General features: G+C 43.2%; 1 non-coding gene across 1 annotated transcript; it reads left to right on the top strand.

Annotated features, from left to right (window-relative positions):
- The first annotated feature begins 7,447 nt into the window (after positions 1-7,447).
- On the top strand, positions 7,448-7,554 carry LOC131024043 (small nucleolar RNA R71). The gene has a single exon (XR_009101638.1). It is a non-coding gene; the product is annotated as a small nucleolar RNA R71 (small nucleolar RNA).
- Positions 7,555-13,642: the final 6,088 nt, after the last annotated feature.

Below are 13,642 nucleotides of genomic sequence, written 5' to 3'. Positions count from 1 at the left end.
TCAGGCTGGACCATATGGATCTTCTCCTCCAACTCTCCATGTAGAAATGCGGTTTTAACATCCATCTGCTCAAGCTCCATATCAAACTGAGCTACAACTGACAGCATAACTCTGATGGAAGTATGCTTAACCACAGGTGAGAATACTTCAATATAATCAATTCCCTCCTTTTGAGTGAAACCTCTTGCCACCAATCTTGCTTTGTACCTGGTCTGCTCCTTCCCAATAACCTCAATCTTCTTCTTGAAGATCCATTTGCAGCTTACTAATTTCTTGTTCAGTGGCTTTGACACCAGTATCCAGGTACCATTCCTTTCAAGAGAGTTCATCTCCTCCTTCATGGCTAAGAGCCATTGTTCTCTCTCTGGTCCCTTCATAGCCTCTGCATAGGATTTGGGCTCCTGATACTCCAGCTCCTCTGCAATGCTCAAAGCAAAGTATACCATCTCAGCTTGGTTATATCTCTGAGGTGGCTTGGGCTGCCTCCTTGCTCGATCCCTTGCTAGTTGGTATGAGCTTAGATTATCAGAGCTGCTCCCAACATCTTCATCATCTGCAGCTTGTTGAGAGACTTCAGTTGCTCCACCTGATTCATTATCAGCATGGTTTCTATCAAACAATTCATCCAACAGAATTTTACCATCTGCATTTTCTTTCTCTGGATCAGATCCTACTTTATAAGGCATGAGAGCTTCATCAAAAACTACATCTCTGCTGATGTATACTCTCCCCATTCCTGGTTCAGTGCACCACAACTTGTACCCCTTCACACCCTTGGGGTAGCCCAACATCACACATTTTAAGGCCCTTGGTTCAAGCTTCTCTTGTCTGACATGTATGTATGCTCTGCACCCAAAAATCTTCAAATGTGAATAGTTGGATGTAGAACCATACCAGAGCTCATCTGGAATTCTGAATTCAATAGCGGATGAAGGAGATTTATTGATCAAATAGGCTGCAGTGATAGCAGCCTCTGCCCAGAATTTCTTTGGCATCCCTGAGTCAAACAACATACACCTTATCCTTTCCAGAATGGTCCTATTCATCCTCTCAACAACCCCATTCTGCTGTGGAGTTCCTGGGACTGTCTTGTGTCTCTGGATTCCCCTTCCAGAGCAGAAATCATTGAATTCCTTGGACACAAATTCCAAACCATTATCAGTCCTCAGGCACTTCACCTTGGTTGCCCTTTCAGTCTCCACCTCATTACACCACACTTTGAATTTCTCTAGTGCCTCAGTTTTATCCTTCAAGATGAAAATCCACAACTTCCTAGAGTAATCATCCATTATAGACATGTAATATCTCCCTTTTCAAAGACTTTCAGTTTGTGTTGGTCCCCACAAATCAGAGTAAACATAATCCAGAGGAGCTTTAGATGTATGTTTACCTGTATCAAATGGGAGTCTCTTACTTTTGCTTAAGATGCACTGCTCACACATGTCCACCTTGAATAGAATAGGGTTGCTGATCTTGTTCTATTTCAGCAACTGATTGAGCCCTTTCTCTCCAACATGAGCCAATCTTTTATGCCACAAGATTGAATCATCCTTCTTCATGGAGTCAGACTGCCCTGTGATGGCTGTGGCTTCTAAGTAATACAAACCATTCCTCCTCATCCCCTTCAAAATGACCTTGTTGTCTTTGGTGACAACAACTCCACCCTTTACAGATCTCCATTCATACCCCTTCGTTTCAAGAGATCCAAGGGATATCAGATTCCTTTTCAGACTAGGGATGTACCTCACCTCCATCAAAGTCCTGATGGTGCCATCATGCAGTCTGAACTTTATACTCCCCTTTCCTTTGATTTCACAGGTCTGGTTATTTCCAAGAACCACTATTCCTTCCGATTGAAATTGCAAATCAGTAAACCAACTTTTAACTGGACACATGTGGAAGGAGCACCCTGAATCCAGTATCTATTGGTCATCCAAATCACCTTGCATCACATTCAAAGCCTCTGCAGTGTCACACTGCTCTTGCTCCTTGGGCTCTTGCTTCTTGGTAGTGTTGGACTGCTTTTGGTTTTTCTTCCAAATGTGGCAGTCCCTCTTTCAATGGCCCGGCTTCTTGCAGTGATAGCAAGTTTGAACATCATCATCAGAGTTCTTGTTTCCCTTCTCCTGTTTACCCTTCTTGAATTCCTTCTTGGATTTCTTGGATTTATCCCCTTTCTGTTTTACAGTCAAGCCCTCACCAACAGACTCTTTCTTGTGAGCTGATGTTGATGATAACTTCTGCAGTTCCTTAGATTTCAGAGCAGACTGAACCTCCTCCACTGTGATGTCACTTTCTCTCCCATACAACATAGCATCCTTGAGTTGATCATATGAACTCGGGAGAGCATTGAGTAGGATAATTGCTTGATCCTCATCTCCTATTCGCACATCAACATTTTCAAGATCATCAATGATCTTATTGAATATCTCCAATTGATCATCAATCGGTTTTCCATCCAAGATTATGTAGGAGTACAACCTTTGCTACAAGAACAACCGATTCGCAAGCGATTTCCTCATGTAAATCGCCTCCAACTTTGCCCACACCGCCGCTGCAGATTTCTCCCTGGCTATGATTACTAAATTATTAGCAACAAATTACCGTAACTAACACGGTGCAATTGTAGCACAAATAACAAGTAACCGAGTATCGTATCCACAGGGACTATTATAACGAATCACTCTAAGTAATCCTAATTAAACTCTAGTAATATTCAGGCAAACGAAAGAAGGAAAGTTTAATTAACTTAAACTAAAACACTAATAACAATAATTAAAATCACGTAGGAAAATTCAAGTATTAAAAGACAACTGATCCTAGGGTAGTAAATTCATCAATTAAATCTACGCAATAAATCTATTAATCCTATGTACCAGTTTAATCCAGTTATGATGAGAAATCACTTAATTAATCAATTACTCTCGCTAGAGCAGCAACGATCGTAGATTAGTAAATTCCCTATCTCCGTTAGGTCTCAAGAAAATCTACTAACTCCCAATAGCTCCTAAGAATAGCTCCCTATGATCCACCTATCTCCGCTAGGTCTCAAGGTTAAAATCATATCATACATTCCTGAATCCGCTAAACAGTTATCTCCGCTAGGTCTCAAACCGAATAGCTAAACATGCTAACTATTGATCAGATAATTCACAAGAAATTAAGCACCAGGAATTATGAATCATAAACTGAAAGGCACAAAGGTATTAACAAATAAATCACATAAATTCAATCAACTATTTACAAACCCTAGAATCAGCTAAAGGAAACTAGCCATACATAGCAAAATAAAACAAAAGCATAATTAAAGAGAACGCAATTGAAAAAACTGAATTATATAAAAACCGAATAAAAACTGAAATAGCGGCTTGAATCTTCAATCTTGATCCAAGCCTTGAAAACTGGAAAGCTAAACTATTCTAAAACTATAAAACTAAAATATGAAAGTTGAATGCTCGGGTATTAGGGTCTGTCGAATAGGTCAAAAGAGGACCTATTTATAAGCTTCAAATTTCCTTCGGATCACCATGGAAGTTGCCATGCAAAGTAGAATTCTAAAGGTAATAGAATCGTGTGAAATAAGGCAACTCTCCAGCTGGATGCGCGCTTCTGGAAAACACTCCTACTCTCGCCAACTTCGCAGCTCTCGCCAGAGGAATGGATGATTTCCCTGACCTCGCCAGAGAAATGGTTTGCCAGCTGAATGATGATCTCTCTGGCATTCGCCAGAGGAACGGTGAATTCTCTGCTATCGCCAGATGAATGGTATCGCCAGAGGAATGGGTGATATCTCTGGTACTTCGTCAGCGGAATGGGTCGCCAACGGAATGTCTTCCGCTCTGGCCTCCCTCCGCTCTGGTAGCGGGGAAGTGAATCCTCTGGCAGCGGGGACTCGATCCCACTGCGCTGTACTCCTCTGGTGATGACTTCGCTGGCATGTTGATTTCTCTGGCGCGACTTCTCTGGCATGTTGATTTCTCTGGCGCGACTACTCTGGCGTGACTTCTCTGCTCTGGAGATGTCGGCTCCTCTGGTATTCGCGGATTTCTCTGGACTGGCTTTTGATTCCTCTGGCGCGTCGATTCCTCTGACGCCAGAGGAATGGTGATTTCTCTTCTATGAAGACCAGAACACCTAGAAAACGCCAAATTCATCCAAAGTTCTCCAAAATTGCATCCTTTCATCTTGAAAGCCTAAATCTCCTGCAAAGCATAGAATACACCATAAATGCACCAAATTCCAGAAGATTATCTTTAAACACGCACGTATAAACCCTCAAAAATAGAGTAAATTAAGCATAAATCAACTCCCCCACACTTAGTCTTTTGCTTGTCCTCAAGCAAAATCTATATGAATCCTAGGAAGAAATTGATTTCAACAATGTTCATTTCCATCCACTCATTCACAAAGTCAATTCAAAACTTTACAATCAACACACATTTCTCAATCATGCAAGTAACTCAAAGTTTAAGAAGCAACAAAAGAGTAATGCGAGTAATTCGATCAGACCCAATTCTCCGCTAGAAGTGAATTCCCTAATGTGATCGCCTTTATAATCAATATCACCATTTTTTTCACACTTTGTGTGCTTGAGATTTCTCGACAGTTGAGCCATAATTCATGAAATAAAACCATTTGGATGTAATCCAAAGTCTTTTCATGTGGTTTCCCATGCTCATAGTTAGACTAGAGGAGCAGAGACTCAGAGCTATCACATTTCAGAACAGGCCAGATGTTTCAGAGCTAGCAATTTTTAGAGTTGGCAATTCGTCCAACATTTTCACAGATAAGATACGATCGTAGGCAATCACAATGACAACACTTCTTCTAGCATCTACCGGACAAATCACGTTTTACTAACTTACAAAAGTGTTGCAACAAAACTCATCGTTCTTTGCACAATCAAGAAACATATATTAAAAGTAAAATAAGAATAACCACCAAACAAACACAAACCCGAAATTCACATCGAAAACCTTATTTTCTTCCACAAATTCATACAAACTAGCAAGATTCGAAACCAAAAACTAAGCATAGAAAAATAAATTTCGCCCAATTTTTGAAAAATATAAGCTCCAAAACACGCTCCAAAACACCAATTGAAAAATATAAGCCCCAAAACACGCTCCAAAACACCACCCCCACACTTAAAGTATGCCATGTCCTCAGGGCATAAAAGAAATACAAAGAGTTGAGAAAACGTCCCTGATTATCAGCATTGAAAAACTGAACCATCGTGAGAGGCGGTGAAATGAGAGTTTGCGGTCTTGGGCAGAGGGGAGAGTGGCGGCACTGGACAGGGCAGCGAAGTGAGCGGCTGCACTGGAAACATGAAGACCTCCAGAAAACTGGCAGAGAAACACCTGCCCCAAACAAAACAAAAAGAAACAAAATGAAACAAAACTATACTAAAAGAACGAAAAATAAAACAAAGAAAAACAGTTGGGTTACCTCCCAACAAGTGCTTAATTTAACGTCTAGAGCTCGACGATACCTCATGGCTCATGGAGGTCGGAAACAGCACTCTAACCATTGGAAAGCTTTTCTACTCTTGGGTGCTTTCTCCACCAAAACACTTCTCTTGGTCCTAACATCCTCCACAAGCATTGCCCCTTTCTCATTCTTGTTCCGAAAAATCCGGAATTTCACTTTCTTCTTCTTGGGGGTATGGGTTTTCAAAGACCCCCCATCATGCTCCAAGAACAAACACATCTCAAAAGTCAAAACTTCTTTTGGTTTTGGAGTCTTTTTCTTGGCTTCATACGTGGGCAGCTCATTTTTCTCAACTTCTTCATCCTCCGACTTTGCTAGAAAACTGTCAGCCAAATTAACCACTTCATTCTGGGGAACTTCCTTTGGTGGAGGTTTCTTGAAAATCACAGTTTCCCCATAGGCTCCCAATGTCATCGTCCCTCTTTGCATATCTAGCTTTGCTCCACATGTGGCAAGGAAAGGTCTCCCTAACAGCAAAGGCATCTTTGGATCCTCCGGGATATCCAACACTACAAAGTCGACTGGGAAGAAAAAATTACTCACCTTCACAAGTACATCTTCCGCAACTCCTAGAGGTTTAGAGCAAGACTTATCAATAAGTTGAATTGTCTTGTTAGTTGGCTTCAAATCCCCCAGCTGCAACTTCCTATACACTTTGAGAGGCATGACATTTATGCTTGCTCCTGTGTCACACATCACTTTCTCAAACAATGACTTCCCAATCTTCACAGGAATATTGAAGCTGCCCGGATCTTCTCTCTTTGGAGGCAACTGATACTCCTTCACTGCGAGCACCTCCTCAAATTCATTGAAAGCACTCTTCTTTTCCATCACCGCCTTCACAATTTGCACCTCATTTGGCTTGATTCTCAAGATCTCCACAGAAGGAATATTCACAGCCAACTTCTTAAATGTCTCCAAAAATTTGGAACTTTGCTCATCTAATCTTGGCCTCGGAGATGGAAGAGGGAAAGGTGCTACAGGCTTGTACTCTGGCCTGGGAAACGTAGGAGTAGGAATATGCTTCTTAACAGCAGAGGTTCCATTCTGGCCGTCCCGCTGCTCTGCATGATCTCGCTGCTCTGCAGAGAAATGGTAATTCCTCTGCTCTGTATGATCCCGCTGCTCTGTATGATCCCGCTGCTCTTCATCTTCAACTGAATTATCAACCACCCGTATGGAATGACATTGCTGATTTTGCTGAGGCTGTTGATGTTGGCTCTTCGGATTGAACTGAGTGTTGCTAGGAAACTTTCCTGGTGTGTGCTGCGCAGCTGCTTGGTTGGCCATCTGACCAACTTGAGTCTCCAACATCTGCACTTGCTTAGATAGTGCTGAAAAATTTTGCTCCATGTTGGAAATTTTGGTCCCCAGGTTTGCCGAGTTTGCCTCCATCCCGGTCACCTTCACCAACACTTGCTTCATCATCTCCTCTAGTGAATCCTTCTTCGGCTCATTGATGACTCCCCCACTAGAAACAGAAAATCCTGGTGGAGGTTGCAAAGCATTGTTGGGATTTGAATAGGAAAAATTTGGATGATTCCTATTATTTGGATGGTACGGTGGATTTCCGCCCTGATGTCCCTGATAGTTTGGCCTATGGAATTGGTACTGCCGCTGGACAAAATTAGTATCTTCAGACTGTGCCACATCGGATAAAATCGGCTGCTGAGGGATTTTGGCTAGCAGTGCTTTTCTCTCCAACTCATACTGCTTTTGAAGAGCTTCGTATTTCTCTTTAAAATTATCTTTCTCCTCGTTTACAGTTGCAATTCTTCTCGTAGAATTTCGGTCATTTGGCCATTGATAACTATTGGAGGCCATCTCTTCTATCACACGATAAGCCTCCTTTGTATTTCTATGGAGAAGACATCCACCTGCAGTAGCATCCACCATACTTTTTGTCAGACCAGTCAAACCATTATAAAAGTGAATGATTTGCTGATCCTCCGTGAAACCATGTTGTGGACAGTTCCTGAGCAGCTCACGAAATCTTTCCCAGGCATCATGAATGGTCTCATCTCCTAACTGGGAAAAGTGAGAAATCTCCGCAATGATTTTCTGAGCTTTAGAAGCAGGAAAGTATTTTGCTAGAAAAGCTCTACACAGATCCTCCCATCCAGTAATAGCACCTCTGTCCAAACTCTTGAACCACTCCTTTGCTCTGTCCCTGAGAGAGAATCCAAACATCTTCATCCTGATGGCATCAGGTAGCACTCCATTCTGCTTAATAGTGTCGCAGATATCTAAAAACTGAGTAATGTGAGCATGCGGATTTTCAGAAGCCGCTCCACTAAACTGTTCAGCTTGCACCATGTTTATCAATCCCGGCTTCAGCTCGAACGTGTTAGCCTGCACAGTTGGTCCCCAGCTGCCTCCTTGAAATTGATCAACCCGAGGCTGATACATGTGATTCAGTGGTGGCTCTGGTGGAGGAGTTCGGTTGCGCTCTCTCTCTTCGTCTAGCTGCCTCTGAAGGTGTGTCACGGCTCGCACAAGAGTTTCAAGGTCCATGTTATTCTGTTGCTCTGCCATTACTTGCTTCTTTTTGTCGCGGTTGTCTCTTTTGTACTGCTTTTCGATTTCCAAGTTCAAAGGTACTAGATGTTCCTTTCCTTTGGATCTCGTGATCATACACGCCTGAGACAACAAACAAAAACAGAAATTTAAAAACTAAAAATAAAATAAAATAAAAACTTATAACGCCTGAACTAATGCTTAAGTCTAATTAGAAATATTAAAGTAAATTCTAAATAGTCCCCGGCAACGGCGCCAAAAAGTTGATCACTAAATTATTAGCAACAAATTACCGCAATTAACACGGTGCAATTGTAGCACAAATAACAAGTAACCGAGTATCGTATCCACAGGGACTATTATAACGAATCACTCTAAGTAATCCTAATTAAACTCTAGTAATATTCAGGCAAACGAAAGAAGGAAAGTTTAATTAACTTAAACTAAAACACTAATAACAATAATTAAAATCACGTAGGAAAATTCAAGTATTAAAAGACAACTGATCCTAGGGTAGTAAATTCATCAATTAAATCTACGCAATAAATCTATTAATCCTATGTACCAGTTTAATCCAGTTATGATGAGAAATCACTTAATTAATCAATTACTCTCGCTAGAGCAGCAACGATCGTAGATTAGTAAATTCCCTATCTCCGTTAGGTCTCAAGAAAATCTACTAACTCCCAATAGCTCCTAAGAATAGCTCCCTATGATCCACCTATCTCCGCTAGGTCTCAAGGTTAAAATCATATCATACATTCCTGAATCCGCTAAACAGTTATCTCCGCTAGGTCTCAAACCGAATAGCTAAACATGGAAACTATTGATCAGATAATTCACAAGAAATTAAGCACCAGGAATTATGAATCATAAACTGGAAGGCACAAAGGTATTAACAAATAAATCACATAAATTCAATCAACTATTTACAAACCCTAGAATCAGCTAAAGGAAACTAGCCAGACATAGCAAAATAAAACAAAAGCATAATTAAAGAGAACGCAATTGAAAAAACTGAATTATATAAAAACCGAATAAAAACTGAAATAGCGGCTTGAATCTTCAATCTTGATCCAAGCCTTGAAAACTGGAAAGCTAAACTATTCTAAAACTATAAAACTAAAATATGAAAGTTGAATGCTCGGGTATTAGGGTCTGTCGAATAGGTCAAAAGAGGATCTATTTATAAGCTTCAAATTTCCTTCGGATCACCATGAAAGTTGCCATGCAAAGTAGAATTCTAAAGGTAATAGAATCGTGTGAAATAAGGCAACTCTCCAGCTGGATGCGCGCTTCTGGAAAACACTCCTACTCTCGCCAACTTCGCAGCTCTCGCCAGAGGAATGGATGATTTCCCTGACCTCGCCAGAGAAATGGTTTGCCAGCTGAATGATGATCTCTCTGGCATTCGCCAGAGGAACGGTGAATTCTCTGCTATCGCCAGATGAATGGTATCGCCAGAAGAATAGGTGATATCTCTGGTACTTCGTCAGCGGAATGGGTCGCCAGCGGAATGTCTTCCGCTCTGGCCTCCCTCCGCTCTGGCAGCGGGGAAGTGAATCCTCTGGCAGCGGGGACTCGATCCCGCTGCGCTGTACTCCTCTGGTGATGACTTCGCTGGCATGTTGATTTCTCTGGCGCGACTTCTCTGGCATGTTGATTTCTCTGGCGCGACTACTCTGGCGTGACTTCTCTGCTCTGGAGATGTCGGATCCTCTGGTATTCGCGGATTTCTCTGGACTGACTTTTGATTCCTCTGGCGCGTCGATTCCTCTAACGCCAGAGGAATGGTGATTTCTCTTCTCTGAAGACCAGAACACCTAGAAAACGCCAAATTCATCCAAAGTTCTCCAAAATTGCATCCTTTCATCTTGAAAGCCTAAATCTCCTGCAAAGCATAGAATACACCATAAACGCACCAAATTCCAGAAGATTATCTTTAAACACGCACGTATAAACCCTCAAAAATAGAGTAAATTAAGCATAAATCAGGCTACCTCCCTCAAAACCTTATCACCTAGGCATAGGATGATAAGGCTATGGGCCCTCTCACGCATTTCTGCTTTCTTGAGTTCTGCCTCCACAGCTGCCGCAGAATCCCTTGTAACCGCCGATGAAGAAGATTCATCATCCCCTTTCAGAGCTGCCGCCAAACCTTGCTGGGTCAACAATGCACGCATCTTGATACGCCATAACCCAAAATCATTTTTCCCCGTAAACTTCTCGGTCTCAATTCGTGGCATCGACATTCCTGCGTCGATTGTGGATCAAGAATTCCCACAGACGGCGCCACTTGTAAGGTAAATTGACGAAGAAATTGCGATGAACACAAAAGATTTACGTGGTTCGGGCTGAAACCCTACATCCACGGGACCAAGAAAGGGAGCTTCTACTATTGATTCACGAACTGAGAATTTTACAAGGTGTTACAAGTGTTGACTGGTGTTTTTACATTAGACACCCAATTGCTCATTATATAGCAAGCTTTGAAAATAACGAGCTGTAAACAACCATCAAAGAAACCATTATGCAAAACAGTTAGCTCTGCAAAAGAAACTTTGACTCTGTCTCTGGAGTGTTGACTCTGCCTTGGCAACTCTGACTCTGATATGCCTCGGCTCTGACTCTGGCATCAGCGCGACCTCTCTGCTCTGCCAGCGGCGCGATCTCTCTGCTCTGGCAGAAGACCGATTCCTCTGACGAACCGATTCCTCTGGCGAACCGATTCCTCTGGTCTGCCAGCAGCGAATCCTCTGACGAACCGATTCCTCTGGCGTACCGATTCCTCTGGTCTGCCAGCAGCGAATCCTCTGACGAACCGATTCCTCTAGCGTACCGATTCCTCTGGTCTGCCAGCAGCGAATCCTCTGCTCTGGCAGCAGCGATTCCTCTGTTGGATTAGAAGCTTGCGGGCGTAGTACAATGAAACAGAAATGTAGAAGTTTAGATTACAAGGGAAAACTGAATTGAAATTACAGAAAGCTGAAACCAGGAGAAAGCCGAGTCGAGGAGGGTCCTCTGTCCGCAAGACGAGATACGCCCCGGTAGTGCTCTCGGTTTGGCGTGTCGTCCCCAAAGATGAAACGGCTTCGTCTCGTAGGTAGCAGCACCGCACACCAACGAGCTCCGGCGAACTGGAACGAGGCGAGAACAGAACTCAACAGTGCAGTATGCAGAATGTCAGAGTGATGTTGCTTGTATGATGTTCAGGTGAAAAATGATGCATGGAGGCTGTCCTATATATAGGCACAGTCCACATCAATAGGGGGAGCCTGCTGGATTAATACCATTGATGGTATTCAAAAGGTGTCGGGAGTTACAGGTGTAACAGCCCTGCTGTTTGAATCTGCCATGACTCCTCCGACAGCAGTTACAGAGGTAACAACTCTACAGTTACGTGGGAAGCTTCCTGGGAGACCAAGGGTCCTCCCGGGCCAAGCCCTAGTGGGCTTCGTGTGCATGCGCGTAGGCCCAACCGAGTTGGGCCTCGTCCCCTTCGAACCAAGTTTTCGTTGGTCCAAAAAGATAAGGATCGATGTGGGCCTAGGGTAGGCCCAAAGGCCAGCCCAAAGACCACCCAAAGACCAATTGCCAAGATCCAAGTCCACGGCCGCGCGTCGGGTGACGGGACGGGACGGGCCGGGACCGGGACCGGGACCGGGACCGGGGCCGGGGCCGGGGCCGGGGCCGGGCGACGGGCGTCGGGCGACGGGGCCGGGGCCGGGGCCGGGCGCCGGGCGTCGGGCGACGGGGCCGGGGCCGGGCCGGGCGGGCGGCGGCGGCGGCGCGCGCGTGTGGGCTGTGCAACCCGTCACGTGTGCACACAGTTTTATTACATCCTGTGATGTAATAACTTTTATACTGTAATAAATGTGATCCACATTCCAATGTGGGATAAGCATTAAATCTTATTTAATGCTTGTCTTTTCCCACGACTCCATGTTTCAAGTACCCAACTTTAAGCAATTATTTCTCACTCACCGGAAATCGGTTTTGAGTAAATAAATATACTACGATCATCTACTCGGAACGTAGATCGATCCTGTCCCATTTAATTATGCTAAATTAAATGTTTTCGGTACTCGAAAAATTATCAAACATTGGTTACTCACAACCAATTTCCAACAATCCCCCACATGAGTGGAAATAGCCAAATGCAAATGCAGACACAAGCTCTGTTCTCAAGAGACCTTAGTGCATTAGAATAGGTGGTTTGCGGCCTTGAACCATCCTTAGTTAATACTATCGGATATACTGGTGAATTGGTAGAACTTGATGTCTTTGAACCATTTCTCCTTCGTGTATACCGAGACAACAGTATTAACACACTAACGCCTCAACCTCATTTCGTTCTCACGTTTTTGTCCTTTGCGGGCCTTGGACAGCTCTTTGGATTCATAAGTGTTAGGTCGATGCGGCCCCCACATCTCACTTATATAGGTGATTCTTTTCCGAGTATCCTGCTATACTCAACCTCCCTGAGGTGTTTAGGAATCATTAAAAAGTCAAGGACTTAACCTTACCACTAAGCAGGTTTCAACACTCAATTGCTCTCTAGGGAATGCAAGTAGTTGAGTGTTCTACTTGGAATCTTATAGCTTAGTTTTCCCATTGAACCACGTTCTTGGGATCTCCAGTCATCATGGTTGGGTTACCACTATAATCATCCTTATTTTGTGGATTTTACACCCATTCCCTCTAGCAGTTTATACATTTGATCTCGATTCAAAGCTTTGGTGAGCGGATCGGCCAGATTATCTATTGACTTTATATAGTCAATTGAGATAACTCCACTTTCGATCAAATGTCTTACGGTATTATGTCGTCGACGTATGTGTCGAGACTTACCGTTGTACAACCCACTTTTCGCCCTCCCAATAGCTGCTTGGTTGTCGCAGTTTATCATGACAGGCGGCACGGGTTTTGACCAACATGGAATATCTTCCAAAAAGTTTCGTAGCCATTCGGCTTCTTCACCTGCTTTGTCTAAAGCGATGAATTCTGATTCCATGGTGGATCTAGCAATACATGTCTGTTTTGTAGACCTCCACGAGATTGCTCCTCCCCCTATAGTGAACACGTAACCATTCGTTGATAACGAGTCTTTCGCGTCGGATATCCAGTTAGCATCACAGTACCCTTCAAGTACCGGGGGGTATCTCGTGTAGTGTATTCCAAAGTTTAGAGTATACTTTAAGTATCTCAAAACTCTCTCAAGCGCTTTCCAATGTTCTTTACTTGGATTGCTTGTATAGCGACTTAGTTTGTTCACTGGGCATGCAAGATCAGGTCGAGTGCAATTTGTAATATACATAAGGCACCCAATGATTCTTGCATATTCTTCCTGTGCGACAGGTTCACCCATGTTTTTCTTCATGTGAACGTTGAGTTCTAATGGGGTTTTTACAGGCGATTTGTCAAACGCATTAAACCTTTTGAGCACTTTCTCAATGTAATGAGATTGTGTCAAAGTTATTCCATCAGTGGTCCTGAGAATTTTCATTCCAAGGATCACGTCAGCTAACCCCATGTCTTTCATGTCAAAATTCCTTTTTAACATGTTCTTCGTATCAACAATGATACGATTGTTGCTTTCCATAATCAACATGTCGTCTACATAGAGACACAC

Source organism: Salvia miltiorrhiza, chromosome 4 (genome assembly GCF_028751815.1).
Source record: "Salvia miltiorrhiza cultivar Shanhuang (shh) chromosome 4, IMPLAD_Smil_shh, whole genome shotgun sequence".
Classification (NCBI taxonomy): domain Eukaryota; kingdom Viridiplantae; phylum Streptophyta; class Magnoliopsida; order Lamiales; family Lamiaceae; genus Salvia; species Salvia miltiorrhiza.
The sequence above is the reverse complement of the archived record's forward strand: the minus strand, read 5'-3'. Positions and strand labels throughout refer to the sequence as shown.